Genomic DNA, 20,552 nt, shown 5'->3' with positions numbered 1-20,552 from the left:
ATAAATTGAACATATGGATAATTTTTCATGGGAACTACGTGTAGCAAAATTGAAAAATAAAAAAAAAATCAACTCTAACCTCGAGTAAAAAGCATTAAAAGAGAACAATCTCCATAATATTCATAATGACCTAAACTAGTGCTATGTTAAAGTAAAAAAGAGAAATTCACTGAGAACATAACGCTAAACAAAAAAAAAAAAAAAAACGTAATGTAAAAAAAAATTTATTTCAAAGCCAAGAAAAAAAAAACTTTCAATTTATGGATATCTTATAACCTAACATGTCTCCAACAGTGTCACTTGTTAAAAAAAACGAAATACAAATACAAATAATACGAATGTGCTTTCCTTAATTTTATGTCTAAAGAGTTGCATAATAAATAAATATTAATATTTTAACAAGCTAAAGAAAAAAATAAATATTGAACGCGAGACAATATACCTGATTTTCATCATTTGAAATCTACAAAAACTAAACAAAAGTGAGCATATACATTTACGAATAACCATGATTTTTCTACGTTATAATTCAAATGAAACAAAGCAGTTAAAAATCATGTATAGCATATGCATAGTTTTGCGTTGAACAATGGATATCAAAACTTAAAATGAAAAGAAAACGACTAAAATAAACAAGAACAAACACTGAAAGAGGAGAATTTTATTTTCCTCTGCTCAACATTAAAAAAGACTTTACGCTAATTTTTTTTAATTTATAGTTATTTCAACTCATGCAAACATAATACTACTTATCTTGTTCTTCCCAATGTTAAAAATGCCATATGCTTTTTGTGGGCTGATATTTGTGGTTTTCGTTGGTTTTTAATTGTAGTTTTTGTTAGTCTGTCGCAGTTTTTCGTTATTGCGTTTGAGGTGTTTCTTTGTTAGGAAAGTTGAAGAGTTAAATATTATTTTTGTTTCAACTTACTTGAGTTTTATATCTGTATTTGAGTTTATTTGTAATATATTTAGATTTTGGAGTACGTAGTCTTCGTTGAAATTTGTTTGCTTTAATTTGTCGTAATTTCACTCATGTTGGTTGTGTGTTTATTTGTTTGGAATGATAAAAAATTGAATTGGATCATTCTTTTAGGTTATTTAGATTTCCAGTTGTATTAAGTGGGTTTGGAATTGTATTCTAATTTCAGTTTCTAATTGTAATTTGTTTGATTTGGTTTGTTCATATCGATCTAGTTTGATGTAAGTTTTGGTTTTTTCTTTTTGTGTTTAGATTTGTTTGCATAATGTTTTAGAAGATTTCGTGTTAAATTTGTTGACTCCTAAATTATTATTTTTTAATTGTAATCGCACTCTTATAAATCTATGGTTCAATAATCTTAATGTAGGATAATATTAAAATCTTCCAAAACCTAATGTGATCGATGGTAAAAAGAGATACCACCCTAACTCTCTCATATTACATCAAAAAATTAAAAGAAAATACTATAATGGGATAGAAAAAGTGAAATAAAACTGAAAAACACGTATTAAAAAATAAAATTTATATCATAAGAAGGAAATCAAATAGTTTATTCACCAATTTCTCATAAAACACATCAACTCATAATACCAAACCACTGTATAGACCAGCTCAAATTTTCTGATTGCTAATTCAAAAAATACAACCTGGTTAGAAACATTGAAGAAACAATAGAAACCACTGACTAAGTAGTCGTGCAATCGAAGAAGACGAATTCCCACCATCACCAGTATCTACCATGAAATCAAACCACAAATCTACTTTTCCACTATAATAATCATAGAGAAGATCTCTTTGTTGAGCTCCACCTTGAAATTTTTTAAAACCTAATATGATAGATGATGCAGAGATAAATAACGTTGTAACTCCCTCCAACTCCAGCAAAAATTTAAAAAAATAACATATGCACCGCTTAGCATGGAACAACGGATATCAAAACTTCAAATTAGAAAAAAAAAAAGCGACAAAATCAAGAAGAACATACATAAAAAGAGAACAATTTTGTTGTCATCTGCACAATATTGAAAACAGCCTCAAGCATTGCCATGTTAATGTACACAGAGAAATAGTGCTAAATTTCTTCAATTTATGATCATTTCAACTCATGCAAATGTTAGAACCGACATATTTGCTTATGGACAGATACTTGGGGTTTACTCTTTTTCCTTATCAGTTTGTAAGGGTAGTCGTAATTTGTTTGTTGTAGTTTGTCGTTTTTGTGTTTGAGATGTTTGTTTGCTGAAAAAGTTGAAGAGCTAAATGTAATTTTTGTTTCGGTTTACTTGTATTTGAGTTTGTTTTTAAGGGTAGTTGTAATTTTTTTATTACAGTTTCTCGTTATTGTGTTTGAGATGTTTGTTTGCTGGAAAAGTTGAAGAGCTAAGTATTATTTTTGTTTTGGTTTACTTGAGTTTGTAATCGTATTAGAATTTCAGCACGTAGTTGTTGTTGAAATTTGTTGTTTTAGTCTGTTGTAATTTCACTCGGGTTAGTTGTTTGTTTCATTTGTTTGGAATTGCAAAAGAAAAATCAATTGAATTTTTCTTTCACTATACTTGGATTTGTGATTGTATTTAAGTTTGTTTGCATTTTTATTCGAATTTTAGTTTTTAATCATAATTTGTTTTCTTTGCTTTGTTCATATCGGTCTAGCGTGACATAGGTTTTTAGGTTTCAAATCTATCATTCGACTAAGTTATGGTAGCATAAATTAAAAATTATTGCTTGATTAGTTAGTAAAACAATAGAAATAGTTGACGAATCAAATAATAAATAATGAGGTAAAATTTCATACGAACTCTCTTCCTCTGCCGCTCTGGTTCTCTTCTTTGTGCATATTCTCCCTCTTTTTATCGCTCACAGACCGTAAAACACGCAACAAGCTATACAGAGTACTTGTCAGCGTAAGCAAGAGAGCAATTATTCGCAGTTTGCTACAACCAGTAAATATACAAAATCATTAAAATGAAATTTGAATTTTCATCACTTACAACACAATTTTGAAGAATGGTCAGGACCTCCGTCCTCTTGCCAGCGACGTGAAAAACAAGACAAGCATACCAAAGCTCAAGAAATATAATGTGAAAGACAAGAAGAAAGAGATACGTCATAAAACACAACAGCTCTTAGTACCTAACCACTATATAGACCAGCTCCAATATCCTGAGTACCATTTCAGTAAATGCAATCTCATTGGAAACACTGAAGAATCAAAAGAGACTGCTGACATTATGCTACTGCAACCGATGAAGACGAGTTCCCGCCATCACCAGTATTTGCTATTAAATCGAACCACAGACCTTCTTTTCCACTAAAATGACCATGCAGTAGATCTCCTTGTTGAGCTTTGTCCGGAAACTTTTTAAAATTTAATGTGATAGATGATGCACAAACAGTTAGCGTTGTAACTCTCTCCAACTCCATTAAAAAAAAGTTTTAAAAAAATTAAGCTAATAAAAAAATAAAATAAAACAGAAAAATATGATAAAAGAAGGAAGACAAACCTCTTATTCCCTGGATACCTCATAATCCACGTTTAAAAGAGTGGTATCAAAAAAAGAAAACAAAACACAAGTGACACGCCTGGACCATCTTAAACTTTTTGCCCAAAGAGTTACACGCTAACAAAATGTAAAAAATTTTTGCTACCTAAAGAGATAAAAAACACATACTTATTTCCCTTAAAAGTACTCCTCAAGATTGGTAATAACCTTCTGTAGTCCTATATTAAAGTAAAGAAAAAGAATATTACTAAGTAAATAATGCTAAATAGAAAAAAATATAAATATAATAGAAAATAAAACATGTCTTACAAGCAAACGAAAATAAACCTTTTGTTACGCGACTATCTCAGAACCCAACATTTCTCCAGAAATGTTACCCACAAAAGAGAACAAAACGGAAATAATATATAGTTGGACTCTCTTTAACTTTTTGCCTAAAGATCTTCATAATAACAAAGAAAGAAAATTTTAATTAATTAAAGACAAAAGATAATATTGAATACGTGTTTATTTACCTTATTTTTGACGTTTGAAATCTACAACAAATAAACAAAAGTGAGCATATCAATTTATATACGGTCGACTCTTTTACCTTGTAATTCAAATCAGAAGAGAACCAATAGCAATTAAATGTAATATATGCACCACTTGGCATGGAACAACGGATATCAAAACTTCAAATTAGAAAAAAAAAAAACGCGACAAAATCAAGAAGAACATACATAAAAAGAGAACAATTTTGTTGTCCTCTGCACAATATTGAAAACAGCCTCAAGCATTGCCATGTTAATGTACACAGAGAAATAGTGCTAAACTTTTTCAATTTATGGTCATTTCAACTCATGCAAATGTTAGAACCGACATATTTGCTTATGGGCAGATACTTGGGGTTTACTTTTTTCTTTATCAGTTTGTAAGGGTAGTCGTAATTTGTTTGTTGTAGTTTGTGATTTTTGTATTTGAGATGTTTGTTTGCTGGAAAAGTTGAAGAGCTAAATATAATTTTTGTTTCGGTTTACTTATATTTGAGTTTGTTTTTAAGGGTAGTTGTAATTTGTTTGTTGTAATTTCTCGTTATTGTGTTTGAGATGTTTATTTGCTGAGAAAGTTGAAGAGCTAAGTAGTATTTTTGTTTTGGTTTACTTGAGTTTGTAATCGTATTAGAATTTCAGCACGTAATTGTTGTTGAAATTTGTTGTTTTAGTCTGTTGTAATTTCACTCGGGTTAGTTGTTTGTTTCGTTTGTTTGAAATTGCTAAAAAAAAAAACAATTGAATTTTTCTTTCAGTATACTTGAATTTGTGATTGTATTCGAGTTTGTTTGCATTTTTATTCGAATTTCAGTTTCTAATCATAATTTGTTTTCTTTACTTTGTTCATATCGGTCTAGCGTGACGTAGGTTTTTAGGTTTCAAATCTATCATTCGACTAAGTTATGGTAGCATAAATTAAAAATTATTGCTTGATTAGTTAGTAAAACAAAAGAAATAGTTGACGAATCAAATAATAAATAATGAGGTAAAATTTCATACGAACTCTCTTCCTCTGCCGCTCTGGTTCTCTTCTTCGTGCATACTCTCCCTCTTTTTGTCGCTCACAAACCGTAAAACACGCAACAAGCTATACAGAGTACCTGCCAGCGTAAGCAAGAGAGCAAGTATTCTCAGGTTTGCTACAACCAGTAAACATGCAAAATCATTAAAATGAAATTTGAATTTTCATCACTTACAGCACAATTTTGAAGAATGGTCAAGACCTCCGTCCTCTTGCCAGCGACGCGAGAAACAAGACAAGCATACCAAAGCTCAAGAAATATAATGTGAAAGACAAGAAGAAAAAGATACGTCATAAAACACAGCAGCTCTTAGTACCTAACCACTGTATAGACCAGCTCCAATATCATGAGTACCATTTCAGTAAATGCAACCTCATTAGAAATACTGAAGAATCAAAAGAGACTGCTGACCAAATGCTACTGCAACCGATGAAGACGAGTTCCCGCCATCACCAATATTTGCTATCAAATCGACCACAGACCTTCTTTTCCACTAAAATGACCATGCAGTAGATCTCCTTGTTAAGCTTCGTCTGGAAACTTTTTAAAATTTAATGTGATAGATGATGCACAAACAGTTAGTGTTGTAACTCTCTCCAACTCCATCAAAAAAAGTTTTAAAAAAATTAAGCTAACAAAAAAAATAAAATAAAACAGAAAAATATGATAAAAGAAGGAAGACAAACCTTTTATTTCTCAGATACCTCATAATCCACGTTTAAAAAAGTGGTATAAAAAAGAGAAAACAAAACACAAATGACACGCCTGGACCATCTTAAACTTTTTTCCTAAAGAGTTATACGCTAACAAAATGTAAAAAATTTAGCTACCTAAAAAGATAAAAAACACATACTTATTTACCTTAAAAGTGCTCCCCAAGATTGGTAATAACCTTCTGTAGTCCTATATTAAAGTAAAGAAAAAGAATATTACTAAGTAAATAATGCTAGATAGAAAAAAATATAAATATAATAGAAAATAAAACATATGTCACAAAAGCAAACGAAAATAAACCTTTTGTTCCGCGACTATCTCTGAACACAACATTTCTCCAGAAGTGTTACCCACAAAAGAGAACAAAACGGAAATCATATATAATTGGACTCTCTTTAACTTTTTGCCTAAAGATCTTCATAATAACAAAGAAAGAAAATTTTAACTAATTAAAAACAAAAGATAATATTGAATACGTGTTTATTTACCATATTTTTTACGTTTGAAATCTACAACAAATAAACAAAAGTGAGCATATCAATTTATATACGGTCAAGACTCTTTTACGTTGTAATTCAAATCAGAAGAGAACCAAGAGCAGTTAAATGTAACATATGCACAGCTTGGCATAGAACAACGGATATAAAAAATTTAAATTAGAAAAAAAAGCAACAAAATCAAGAAAAACAGACACATAAAGAGAACAATTTTGTTGTCCTTTGCACAATATTGAAAACAGCCTCAAGCATTGCCATGTTAATGTACACAAAGAAATAATGCTAAACTTTTTCAATTTATGGTCATTTCAACTCATGCAAATGTTAGAACCAACATACTTGTTTATGGGCAGATACTTAGGATTTACTCTTTTTCCTTATTAGTTTGTAAGGGTAGTCGTAATTTATTTGTTGTAGTTTGTCGTTTTTGTGTTTTAGATGTTTATTTGCTGGGAAAATTGAAGAGTTAAATTTAATTTTTGTTTTGATTTTCTTGTATTTGAGTTTATTTTTAAGGGTAGTTGTAATTTGTTTATTGTAGTTTCTCGTTATTGTGTTTGTGTTTGAGATGTTTGTTTGCTGGGAAAGTTAAAGAGCTAAGTGTTATTTTTGTTTTGGTTTACTTGAATTTGTAATTATATTAGAATTTCAGCACGTAGTTGTTGTTGAAATTTGTTGTTTTAGTTTGTTGTAATTTCACTCGAGTTAGTTGTTTGTTTCATATGTTTGGAATTGCAAAAAAAAAATCAATTGAATTTTTCTTTTACTATACTTGGATTTATAATTGTATTTGAGTTTGTTTGCATTTTTATTCGAATTTCAGTTTCTAATCATAATTTGTTTGTTTTGTTTTTTTCATATCGATCTAGCGTGACGTAGGTTTTTAGGTTTCAAATCTATCATTCGACTAAGTTATGGTAGCATAAATTAAAAATTATTGCTTGATTAGTTAGTAAAACAATAGAAATAGTTGACGAATCAGATAATAAATAATGAGGTAAAATTTCATACGCACTCTCTTCCTCTACCGCTCTGGTTCTCTTCTTCGTACCTACTCTCCCTCTTTTTGTCGCTCATAGACCGTAAAACATGCAACAAGCTGTACAGAGTACCTGCCAGCGTAAGCAAGAGAGCAGGTATTCGCAGATTTGCTACAACCAGTAAATATGCAAAATCATTAAAATAGAAATTTGAATTTTCATCACTTACAGCACAATTTTGAAGAATGGTCAGGACCTCCGTCCTCTTGCCAGTGACGCGAGAAATAAAACAAGCATACCAAAACTCAAGAAATATAATGTGAAAGACAAGAAGAAAGAGATACCTCACAAAACACAGCAGCTCTTAGTATCTAACCACTGTATAGACCAGCTCCAATATCCTGAGTACCATTTCAGTAAATGCAATCTCATTGGAAACACTGAAGAATCAAAAGAGACTGCTGACATTATGCTACTGCAACAGATGAAGACGAGTTCCCGCCATCACCAGTATTTGCTATCAAATCGAACCACAGATCTTCTTTTCTACTAAAATGGTCATGCAGTAGATCTCCTTGTTGAGCTTCGTCTGGAAACTTTTTAAAATTTAATGTGATAGATGATGTGCAAATAGTTAGCATTGTAACTCTCTCCAACTCCATCAAAATTTTTTTTTAAAAAATTAAGCTAATAAAAAAATAAAATAAAACAGAAAAATATGATAAAAGAAGGAAGACAAACCTCTTATTCACCGGATGCCTCATAAGCCACGTTTAAAAGAGTGTTATCAACAAAAGAAAACATAACACAAGTGACACGCCTGGGCCATTTTAAACTTTTTGCCTAAAGAGTTACACACTAACAAAGTATGAAAATTTTAGCTACCTAAAAACATAAAATACACGCTTATTTACCTTAAAAGTGTTCCATAAGATTGATAATAACCTTCAGTAGTCGTCTATTAAAGTAAACAAAAAGAATATTGTTAAGTAAATAACCTTAAATAGAAAAAAATATAAATATAATAAAAAATAAAATATATGTCACAAACAAACGAAAATAAACCTTTTATTGCGCGATTATCTCAGAACCCAACATTTCTCCAGCAGTGTTACCCACAAAAGAGAACAAAACAGAAATAATATATAATTGGACTCTCTTTAACTTTTTGCCTAAAGATCTTCATAATGACAAAGAAAGAAAATCTTAACTAGTTAAAGACGAAAAATAATATTGAATACGTATTTATTTACGTGATTTTTGACGTTTGAAATCTACAACAAATTAACAAAAGTGAGTATATCAATTTATGTACGGTCAAGACTCTTTTACCTTGTAATTCAAATCATAAGAGAACCAATAGCAATTAAATGTAACATATGCACCGCTTGGCATGGAACAATGGATATCAAAACTTTAAATTAGAAAAAAAAAGCGACAAAATAAAGAAGAACATACATAAAAAAAGAACAATTTTGTTGTCCTCTGCACAATATTGAAAACAGCCTCAAGCATTGCCATGTTAATGTACACATAGAGAAATAATGATAAACTTTTTCAATTTATGGTCATTTCAACTCATGCAAATGTTAGAACCGACATATTTGCTTATGGGCAGATACTTGGAGTTTACTCTTTTTCCTTATCAGTTTGTAAGGGCAGTCGTAATTTGTTTGTTGTAGTCAATCGTTTTTGTATTTTAGATGTTTGTTTGCTGGGAAAGTTGAAGAGTTAAATGTAATTTTTGTTTTAGTTTACTTGTATTTAAGTTTGTTTTTAAGGGTAGTTGTAATCTGTTTGTTGTAATTTCTCATTATTGTGTTTGAGAAGTTTGTTTGCTGGGAAAGTTGAAGAGCTAAGTGTTATTTTTGTTTTGGTTTACTTGAGTTTGTAATTATATTAGAATTTCAACGTCTACTTGTTGTTTTAATTTGTTATAATTTCATTCGAGTTAGTTGTTTGTTTCATTTATTTGGGATTGCCAAAAAAAAAAATTCAATTGAATTTTTCCTTCAGTATACTTGGATTTATAATTGTATTTGAGTTTGTTTGCATTTTTATTCGAATTTCAATTTCTAATCATAATTTGTTTACTTTGCTTTGTTCATATCGATCTAGCATGACGTAGATTTTTAGGTTTCAAATCGATCATTCGACTAAGTTATGATAGCATAAATTAAAAATTATTGCTTGATTAGTTAGTAAAATAATAGAAATAGTTGACGAATCAGATAATAAATAATGAGGTAAAATTTCATACGAACTCTCTTCCTCTGCCGCTCTAGTTCTCTTCTTCGTATGTACTTCCCCTCTTTTTATCGCTCACAGACCGTAAAACACGCAACAAGCTATACAGAGTACCTGCTAGCGTAAGCAAGAGAGCAAGTATTCTCAGGTTTGCTACAACCAGTAAATATGCAAAATCATTAAAATAGAAATTTGAATTTTCATCACTTACAGCACAATTTTGAAGAATGATCAAGACCTCCGTCCTCTTGCCAGCGACGCGAGAAACAAGACAAGCATACCAAAGCTCAAGAAATATAATGTGAAAGACAAGAAGAAAGAGATACCTCATAAAACACAGCAGCTCTTAGTACCTAACCACTGTATAGACCAGCTCCAATATCCTGAGTACCATTTCAGTAAATGCAACTTCATTAGAAACACTGAAGAATCAAAAGAGATTGCCGACCAAATGCCACTGCAACCGATGAAGACGGGTTCCCGCTATCACTAGTATTTACTATCAAATCGAACCACAAACCTTCTTTTCCACTAAAATGACCATGTAGTAGATCTCCTTTTTGAGCTTCGTCCGGAAACTTTTTAAAATTTAATGTGATAGATGATGCGCTCTCCAACTCCATCAAAAAAAAAAATTAATTAAGCTAATAAAAAAACAAAATAAAATAAAAAAAATATGATAAAAGAAGGAAGACAAACCTCTTATTCTTCGGATACCTCATAATCCACGTTTAAAAGAGTTGTATCAAAAAAAGAAAACAAAACACAAGTGACACGCCTGGACCATCTTAAACTTTTTGCCCAAAGAGTTACACGCTAATAAAATGTAAAAAAATTTAGCTACCTAAAAAGATAAAAACACATGCTTATTTACTTATCTTAAAAGTACTTCTTAAGATTGGTAATAACTTTCAGTAGTCCTATATTAAAGTAAACAAAAAGAATATTACTAAGTAAATAATCCTAAATAGAAAAAAATATAAATATAATAGAAAATAAAACATGTCACAATCAAATGAAAATAAGCCTTTTGTTCCGCGATTATCTCAGAACCCAACCTTTCTCCAACAGTGTTACCCACAAAAGAGAACAAAATAGAGATAATATATAATTGGACTCGCTTTAACTTTTTGACTAAAGATCTTTATAATAACAAAGAAAGAAAATTCTAACTAGTTAAAGACAAAAGATAATATTGAATACGTATTTATTTACCTTATTTTCGATGTTTTAAATCTACAACAAATAAACAAAAGTGAGCATATCAATTTATATACAGTCAAGACTCTTTTACCTTGTAATTCAAATCAGAAGAGAACCAGTAGCAATTAAATATAACATATGCGCAGCTTGGCATGGAACAACAGATATCAAAACTTCAAATTAGAAAAAAAAAAACGACAAAATCAAGAAGAACATACATAAAAAGAGAACAATTTTGTTATCATCTGCACAATATTGAAAACAGCCTCAAGCATTGCCATGTTAATGTACACATAAAGAAATAATGCTTAACTTTTTTAATTTATGGTCATTTCAACTCATGCAAATGTTAGAACCGACATATTTGCTTATGGGCAGATACTTGGGGTTTACTCTTTTCCCTTATGAGTTTGTAAGGGTGGTCGTAATTTGTTTGTTGTAGTCTGTCGTTTTTGTGTTTGAGATGTTTGTTTGCTGGAAAAGTTGAAGAGCTAAATGTAATTTTTGTTTTGATTTACTTAAATTTGTACTTGTATTTGAGTTTGTTTGTAAGGGTAGTTATAATTCGTTTGTGGTAATGTGTCGTTATTGTATTTGAGATGTTTGTTTGCAGGGAAAGTTGAAGAGTCAAATGTAATTTTTATTTTGGTTCATTTGATTTTATAATTGTATTTGATTTTATTTGTAAGGGTAGATGTAATTTGTTTGTTGTAGTTTCTCGTTATTGTGTTTGAGATGTTTGTTTGCTGGAAAAGTTGAAGAGCTAAATGCGATTTTTATTTTGGTTTACTTGAGTATGTCTTTGTATTTGAGTTTGTTTGTAATTGTATTAGAATTTCAACGTCTACTTGTTGTTTTAATTTGTTGTAATTTCAATCGAGTTAGTTGTTTGTTTCATTTGTTTGGGATTGCCAAAAAAAAAATCAATTGAATTTTTCTTTCAGTATACTTGGATTTGTAATTGTATTTGAATTTGTTTGTATTTTTATTCGAATTTTAGTTTCTACTCATAATTCATTTGCTTTACTTTGTTCATATCGATCTAGCGTGACGTAGATTTTTAGGTTTCAAATCTATCATTCTGACTAAATTATGGTAGCATAAATTAAAAATTATTGCTTGATTAGTTAGTAAAAACAATAGAAATAGTTGACGAATCAGATAATAAAATCATGAGGTAAAATTTGATACGAACTCTTTTCCTCTGCGGTTCTGATTCTCTTCTTCGTACACACTCTCTCTTTTTTGTTCCTCACAGACCGTAAAGCACGCCGTAGGCTATACTGAGTACCTGCTAGCGTAAGTAGAGAGCTTGTATTCGCAGGTTTGCTACAATAAGTAATTATGCAAAATCATTAAAATAAAAATTGAATTTTCATCACTTACAGCACAATTTTAAAGAATGGTCAGAACATCCTTCCTTTTCTTAGCGACGCGAGAAACAAGACAAACATACCAAAACCCTTGATATAATGTAAAAGACAAGAAGAAAATGATATCTCATAAAGCACAACAGCTCATAGTACCAAACTATAATATAATAGACCAGCACCAATATCCTTATTACCAAATCAGAAAATGCAACCTTATTAGAATCACTGAAGAAACAAAAAAAACTGCTGACCAAGTACTCCTGCAATTGAAGAAGATGAGTTCCCGCCATCACCAGTATCTATCATCAAATCGAACCACAGATCTTTTTCACTAAAGTGATCATGGAGTAGATCTCCTTGTAGCTCCAAATGAGACATTTATAAAACTTAATGTGATAGATGATGCAGAAATAGATAGCGTTGTAATTTTCTCCAATTCCATCAAAAAAAATTTTAAAAATAAATTAGGCTTAAAAAAAGTAAAACTAAACTGAAAAATATAATAAAAGAAAGAAGACAAACCTCTTATTCTACGGATATCTTATAATCTACGTATTAAAGAATACTACTAATAAAAAAAATAAAATATAAGTGACATGCCTGGACCATCTTAAACTTTTTGCCTAAAAACTTACATATTAACAAAATATAAAAATTTTAGCTACCAAAAAAGATAAAAACACATGTTTATTTACCTTAAAAGTGCTCTCTAAGATTGATAATAACCTTCAGTAGTCCTATATTAAAGTAAACATAAAGAATATTGTTACATAAATAATTCTAAACATAAAATATATATATATAATAGAAAATAAAATTTATATCATAAGCAAAGTAAAATAAATCTTTTATTCCACGAATCTCTTATAATCCAACATTATTACCCACAAAAGAGAACAAAATAGAGATAATATATAATTGAACTCTCTTTAACTTTTTGCCTAAAAATCTTCATAATAACAAAGAAAGAAAATTTTAACTAATTATAGAAAAAAATATAATATTAAATACGTGTTTATTTACCTTATTTTTGGCGTTTGAAATCTACAACAATTACACCAACTATTACACAAAGGTGAGCATATCAATTTATAAATGATTAAGACTCTTTTACGTTGTAATTAAAATAAGAAGAAAATTAATAACAATTAAATGTAACAAATGCAGGCGTTAAAAGAAGACTAAAATCAAGAAGAACATACGTTAAAAGATGACAATTTTATTGTCTTCTGCATAACATTAAAAAAGCCTCATGTATTGCTATGTTAATGTACACGTAAAGAAATTCCTGACGAAATAATGCTAAATTATTTCAATTTATAATCATTTCAACTTACGTAAATATAAAAAACGAGACATTCATTTTCAGGACTGATACTTGAGTTTTACTCTTTTTCCTTGTCAGTTTGTAAGGGTAGTTCTAATTTGTTTGTGGTAATTTGTCGTTATTGTGTTTGAAATGTTGTTTGCAAGGAAAGTTAAAGAGCCAAATGTAATTTTTGTTTTGGTTCGCTTGACTTTGTAGTTGTATTTGAATTTGTTTGAATAGGTAGATGTAATTTGTTTATTGTAATTTCTCATTATTGCGTTTGAGATGTTTGTTTGTTGGGAAAGTTGAAAAGCTAAATATAATTTTTGTTTTGGTTTACTTGAATTTGTGATTGTATTTGAGTTTGTTTATAATTATATTAGAATTTCAACGGCTACTTCTTGTTAAAATTTGTTGTTTTAGTTTGTTGTAATTTCACTCTGAATTACTTGTTTGTTTCATTTGTTTGGAATTGAAAAAAAAAATCAATTAGATTTTTCTTTTAGTATTTTAGTTTATTTGTATTTTTATTCCAATTTCAGTTTCTAATTATAATTTGTTTGCTTTGCATTGTTCATATCGATCTAATGTCATGTAGGTTTTTAGTGTTCAAATTCATCCTTCAACTAAGTTATGGTAACATAATTTAAAAATTATTGTTTGATTAGTTAGTAAAAAAATAAAAATAATTGACTAATCAAAAAATAAAATCATGAGGTAAAATTTCTTACAAACTCTCTTCCTCTGCCGCTCTGATTCTCTTCTTCGTACACACTCTCCCTCTTTTGTTGCTCACATATCGGCTATACTGAGAACCTGCCAGCGTAAGTAAGAGAGCCAATATTCACAGGTTTGCTACAACCAATAAATATGCAAAATCATTAAAATAAAATTTGAATTTTCATCACTTACAGCACAATTTTGAAGAATGGTCAGGACATCCGTCCTCTTGCCAGCAACGCGAGAAACAAGACAAACATACCAAAACCCAAGAAATATAATGAAAAATACAAAAAGAAAGAGATACCTCATAAAACACAAAAGTTCATAGTACCAAACCACCATATGATCTAGCTCCAATATCCTAATTACCAATTCAGTAAATGCAACCTTGTTAGAAACATTGAAGAAATAAAAGAAACTGCTGACCAAGTACTCCTGCAACTGAAGAAGATGAGTTCCCGCCATCACCAGTATTTGCCATCAAATCGAACCATAGATCTTCTTTTTAAGCTCCATCTGAAAACTTTTTAAAACTTAATGTGATAAATAATGCGAAAAAAGATAGTGCTGTAACTCTCTTCAACATCATCAAAAAATTTAAAAAAAATTAGACTGAAAAAAAAAAAAAAAAAAACTAAACTGAAAAATATGATAAAAGAAAAAAGGCAACCCTCTTATTCCACTGATAAATCATAATCCACGTCTAAAAGAGTACTATCAACAAAAGAAAACAAAACACAAGTGACACGCCGGAACCATCTTAAACTTTTTGTTTAAATAGTTACACACTAACAAAATATAAAAATTTTAGCAACCCAAAAAGATAAAAAACACATGTTTATTTACCTTAAAAGTGCTTTTAGGATTGATTAGTAAACAAAAAGAATATTGTGAAGTAAATAATTCTAAATAAAAACATAACACAAATGACACGTCTGAACCATCTTAAACTTTTTGTTTAAATAATTACACACTAACAAAATATAAAAATTTTAGCAACCCAAAAAGATAAAAAACACATGTTTATTTACCTTAAAAGTGCTTTTAGGATTGATTAGTAAACAAAAAGAATATTGTTAAGTAAATAATTCTAAATAAAAAAATATATACGTAATAGAAAATAAAATTTATGTCATAAGCATTAGAAAACAAACCTTTTATTCCACAAATATATCATAACCCAACATATCTCCAGCAATGTTACCACAAAAGAGAACAAAATATAGATAATATATGATTAGATTCTTTTCAACTTTTTACTTAAAGATCTTTATAATAACAAAGAAAGAAAATTTTAACTAGTTAAAAAACAAATATAACATTGAATATATGTTTATTTACATGATTTTTGGCGTTTGAAATCTACAACAATTACACAAAAGTGAGCATATCAATTTATAAATGATCAACACTCTTTTATGTTGTAATTCAAATTAGAAGAGAACCAATAACAATTAAATATAACATATGCACAGCTTGACATGGAGATTAAAAATGGCCATTAAAAGAGGACAATTTTGTTGTCCTCTGCATAACATTAAAAACAGCCTTAAGTATTACTACGTTAATGTACGCATACACTGACGAAATAATGCTAAATTGTTTCAATTTATAATCATTTCAACTCATGAAAATGTTAAAAACGAGATATTTGATTTTTTGGGCTGATAATTGAAGTTTATTTTTTTTTTCTTATCAGTTTATAAGAGTAGTTGTAATTTGTTTATAGTTTGTCGTTATTGTGTTTGAGATGTTTGTTTGCTGAAAAAATTGAAGAGCTAAATGTAATTTTTGTTTTGGTTTAAAAGCTAATTAGGTTTCTAAAATCATCAAAATAAAAAAAATGAATGATAACTCTAAATTATAAGTTTTTAAAAATTAAACTCTTAAAATAAAATAATCATCCAATCTAAATCGAAAATAAAGCTCTCATATGATAAATATTTAAGTTAGAATTTCTTTGTTGCAGAATTTTTTGTATTTTAAAAGCTATTAGTTTTTTAATGAAGTAAGAAAACTTGGCTCTCCATCTACATTTCGCATTTTTTTAATTAAATTATGTAGTTGAAAAATTCATGGATATAATCTTGCAGTAAATTTAGTTCGAGTGCCAGAAAAAATTATTTTTTCAGTGCAAGTGCAGCATTTTTGCAATACGTTCACAAGCCACATTACATAAACTATTAGGATCCAATACACACACTTAATGCAGCAAATAAGTATATTTATTTCGAGGTGTATTAACCTGTTGCCTAACTCCGATGCTCCAAACTCTTCTTCATGTTCTACTAGTGATGTCATCTTATAAACTATCTTTACTTGATACTTTTATTTGCCAAACTTTTCTTTCAATTACAAATTACTTTTAACTGTTATTGTATTCAAACTATTTATTATCTTTTAGAATTAGATTCAAAAGAAAGTCACATACATATGCAATCTTTTTTTTCTTCTTTAGCTTACTTTGAAACAATAATTTACCACTATCTTGGAGCTAAAATCAAACAAGAACTTACCTCCACAAACTTACTACTAAAACTACTCTATTCCTATTAGCTTCAACAGATAAAAAATCAATCAGTATCTAGTTCCTAACATTACTCAACAGCCCTAAACATCTAAGTTTAAATAAATCACTGTGAATGATACCACATAACAACTAACAACTACCATCTATCCAACAACAGGCTTTGACCAAAACAAAAAAACATTAAACCATACAAAAGAAAGTCATCTACCTTCAAAAAACTTTAAAATGATTCAAGTCATTTTAAAACACCAATTACATCGAATATCTTATAACAATACTAATCGACCATTGTGTTAGAGCTAAAATCAAACAAAAACTTTCTTCTCTATCACTAGCACTCTATACCTATCACTTTAGTACATAAAAGCCAATCAACATCAATTCTTAGTCTTATCTGAAAAAAGCAATCCTAACTATCTAGTTTTGAATGCATCACTATCTCATCACTAAATATTCGATACCTATCAGCTTTAATACATAAAAGTTAATCAACATTTAATTCCTAATCTTATTTAAAAATAGCAATTTTAGCTATATAATTTTAAATATATCTCCAAGGATGATATTATATATTTGCCAACAACCACAAGTCATTTTATCTACTAGCCACGATCCAAATGGAAAACCAGCAGATCATATAGAGAAAAGTAAATTATCTTGAAAAAATTATTAGCTTATTCAAGTTATCCTAAAAATACCAATTGCATTGCATTTCTTAAAAATAATATTGATCAACCATTATTTATGAGCTAGAGTCAAAGTTATAACGAGTGCATATTATTTTGCAAATGGTAAACAAGTTACTTTCAAGCAACTGACGAAATCATTCAATCGCATTCTAAGATTGAAGATTAAGTTTAAGAATGATTAAAGAGAGAGAGAGAGAAGAGATACTGAGTGTTTCAGGAAGCCACCAACTGGAATTGAGCAAGTTCTCAGCTTCCTGTCTGCGGACATACCTTTCATGCTATTTCAGTGCCAAAGTTCACTAGCCCATGTCGACAGGTGTGGAGGAAATATATTAGGATGATCACTGAATAGTGAAGGGAACATCTCATCATACTGAAAATGCAAATGTTGCAACAATTGAAAGCATAAATGAGAAGTATGCGACACTTTAGAAAATATTTCTAATTATGAAAACATTTAAAGGAAAGTTCACAAGATAAAATAGTTTCTTAAGAAGTTTTAGATTGTGAAAGAAATGATAAGTTAGAAGATTAAAAAAGACTAGATTACCATCTATGCAATAGAGCTCCAAATCCAATCGTTTTTCTTGCTTTTATTTTTAGTATATTTATTATTACTGTAACATTTTTACGATGTTAGTTTTCAAGAAAACCCAAATACTCTGAATACTTTGGGAGGGTAGGGTAATCAATCAAGCAATTCTTCTTTTCGAAAGTTCCCTCAATCGGAAAAGGGTAATATGTTCATATTTGATTCATACATTAGCATATAACTATGGAATATCCACAGCATTAATATTCTATTCCCAACCTACCTGGGGCTCAAAGGAACGTGTCAAATGTATTTAGAAACAGAGACCAAAAGATCAACTTTGCAAACTCCATAAAAAACAGAACCTACTAAATCAAATTTCAGAAGAGAGTTTGTTTGTCTGTAAAATTATTAAAGCTAATCTGGAATATTTAAATGAAAAAACAAGAAACTGCTGCTATCTTCGAGTAAAATTCAAGTCCATAAATCATGGTAGAAAGGAATAAGAAAAACAACATCTCCCCAGTTAAGAAACCTGCTGCAATGTTTATAACAAGAAAGAACTCGAATTAATTTAGAAATATGTTATGTGTGAAATTTAGGAAGAGGGCTTTTAGGGTTTGGAATGTAGCAAACAAAGAGAGAAGTGCAGAGAGAGTGAGAAACAGACAGAGAGAATAAAAGAGAGAAGAGAACACAGAGAGAGACAGAGAACCAATTCATTATTCCTCATTGCAGATATAGTTGAAAATAACTGATGCTAAGAAACAATTAGTTAGTTGTAAGAAGACAGAAACTGTAAACCCAGATTAAGAGAGACTAAATCACTTATGCCAACTTCATGAAAGGATAACCAAAAATAAATAAACTCCATGAATGATCACCTACCAATATTAAGAGATAAGTAAAAATACCTCCGGCTACCGTTGGGTCTTTGAAGAGAAAGACATATCTCTTCTTTCGATCTTCTTCTTCCCTCTTTCTTTGCTCTTCTTTTCTTTCTCTATTTGGCTCTTTACTCCCAATAAACTGAAAAAGAAATAGAATGGTAGAAAGAGGACAGTTTAATTTGTTTTCTATCATCTTCTTCCTTACCTCTTTCTGATATTCTTTTCTTTCCCTCTCCACATTGAAGAGAATGGAAAGTTTCAGATCCATGTCTGCTCGTTCCTGATTTTTCCCCTTTTTCTCTCTCTGTTATGCTTGTATTTCTCACCTTCTCTCTGGGAAAGGCTTGCGAACAAGAGAGATTGAAATTTAACAGAATGACTAAGTAGTGTTGGGTCTTTACGAGAAACCCATCTATCTTCTTTTCGATCTTCTTTTTTCCTTCTTTCTTTGTTCTTCTTTTCTTTCTCTATTTGATTCTCTGCTCTCAAGAAACTGAAAAAGAAATGGAATGGTAGAAAGATGACCATTCTAATTTGTTTTCTATCATCTTTTTCCTTACCTCTTTCTGATATTCTTCTCTTTCCCTCTGAACATTGAAGAGAATGGAGGGGTTTCAGACCTCGTTTCTGTCTTTTTCCCCTTTTTCTCTCTCTCTTTTGTGCTTGTATCTCTCTCCTTCTCTCTGGGCAAGGCCAGATCTGAAAACAAAAAACGTTGAAAACTTTTTGAAAGCAAAAGAAAGACGAAAGAAAGGAAGAAGGTGGTCTGAAGAGAAGAATTGGAAAACTTTTGTGGGGTTTTAATCTAATCGCACGGTCAGTTTGCTTTTAAAGGGAAAATAAAGAAATTCAGACTGCGTTAAAAGAACGCCGACAAGCATAACACAACGGTCAATTTATTTTTTAAAAAAAATTTTAAAGAAAAGAAAAAGAAAGAAAAAAGCAACTACTTCGTTAAAAAAGTTAAACTACACGGAGCCAGTCTTAGGGTGATGTTTTAAATTTTTATTATATTTTATAAAAAATAAAAATATTTTTATGATAGAAAACTGTAATTATTAAAAATGAGATAATAAATTAAAAAATTTTAATTAATTCTAAAAAAATGTGAATGTGTATTTTATTGAGAAATAGAAAAAATTTAAAAAAATTGACAGAAAAATGAAAAAAAACTCCCTTTTTAGATGATTTTTTTTATTAATTATTACTGAAAGAAAATAAAAATAAATAAATTTAAAACGGATAAACATAATTTTATAATTAATTGTAACAATTTATGTTAAAATATAAAAAATAAATAATGACATTTTTTATAATTTTTTAGATTATTAATTTAAATAATTTTTTAGATATCTCAACTATGCATTTGGAAAAGAGTAATATTTTTCATATACGATGAATCTGTACATAAACCACTGCATGCCAATTGAAAATAAGGCAAAAGAAAAAAAATGAAAATGCAGAGGAGTCCAGACCACTCAAGTAACAAAACAATGTTATTTATAAAAAAATAAAATAAAGACAGATAATTGGACTATTTTAAATTTTTTACCTAAAGAGTCACATAATTATAAGAATTAATTATTTTAGCTAGCCGAGAAAAAACAAAATACTGAGTACGTAATTATTCACCTCTATCTTTGGAATTTGAAATCTACAATAAGTAAATAAAAATGAGTATTACCTTATATTTAGTGTATGAAAAAATATAATGTGACATAATAATTAAGTTAAATTTTTATTATTTTTTATAAAAAATTAAAATATCTTTATGATAGAAAATTAATATATATTTTTTAAAGTAAAATAGCATAAATAGGACTTGAG

At 29.3% G+C, this 20,552-nt stretch overlaps 1 long non-coding RNA gene across 12 annotated transcripts; it reads right to left on the bottom strand.

Moving 5' to 3' along the window:
- Nucleotides 1–445: 445 nt before the first annotated feature.
- LOC110813566 (uncharacterized) lies at nt 446–19,583 on the bottom strand. 12 transcript variants are annotated; one of them, XR_015813241.1, is made up of 8 exons: nt 18,750–19,583; nt 17,574–17,676; nt 14,274–14,600; nt 14,093–14,177; nt 9,688–12,789; nt 6,053–9,593; nt 5,213–5,941; nt 446–5,116 (listed from the first exon to the last, which is right to left on the bottom strand). It is a non-coding gene; the product is annotated as an uncharacterized LOC110813566 (long non-coding RNA). The 12 variants fall into 12 exon arrangements; XR_015813240.1 differs by having other exon boundaries at nt 447–5,116; nt 14,274–14,607; XR_015813233.1 differs by having other exon boundaries at nt 1,519–5,116; nt 9,688–12,351; nt 12,748–12,789; nt 14,274–17,676; nt 18,750–19,577.
- Nucleotides 19,584–20,552: the final 969 nt, after the last annotated feature.

Source organism: Carica papaya, chromosome 1, assembly GCF_054855325.1.
Source record: "Carica papaya isolate Zhongbai chromosome 1, ASM5485532v1, whole genome shotgun sequence".
Taxonomy (NCBI): domain Eukaryota; kingdom Viridiplantae; phylum Streptophyta; class Magnoliopsida; order Brassicales; family Caricaceae; genus Carica; species Carica papaya.
Note: the sequence above shows the minus strand (reverse complement) of the source record. Positions and strands in the feature narration are given on the sequence as shown.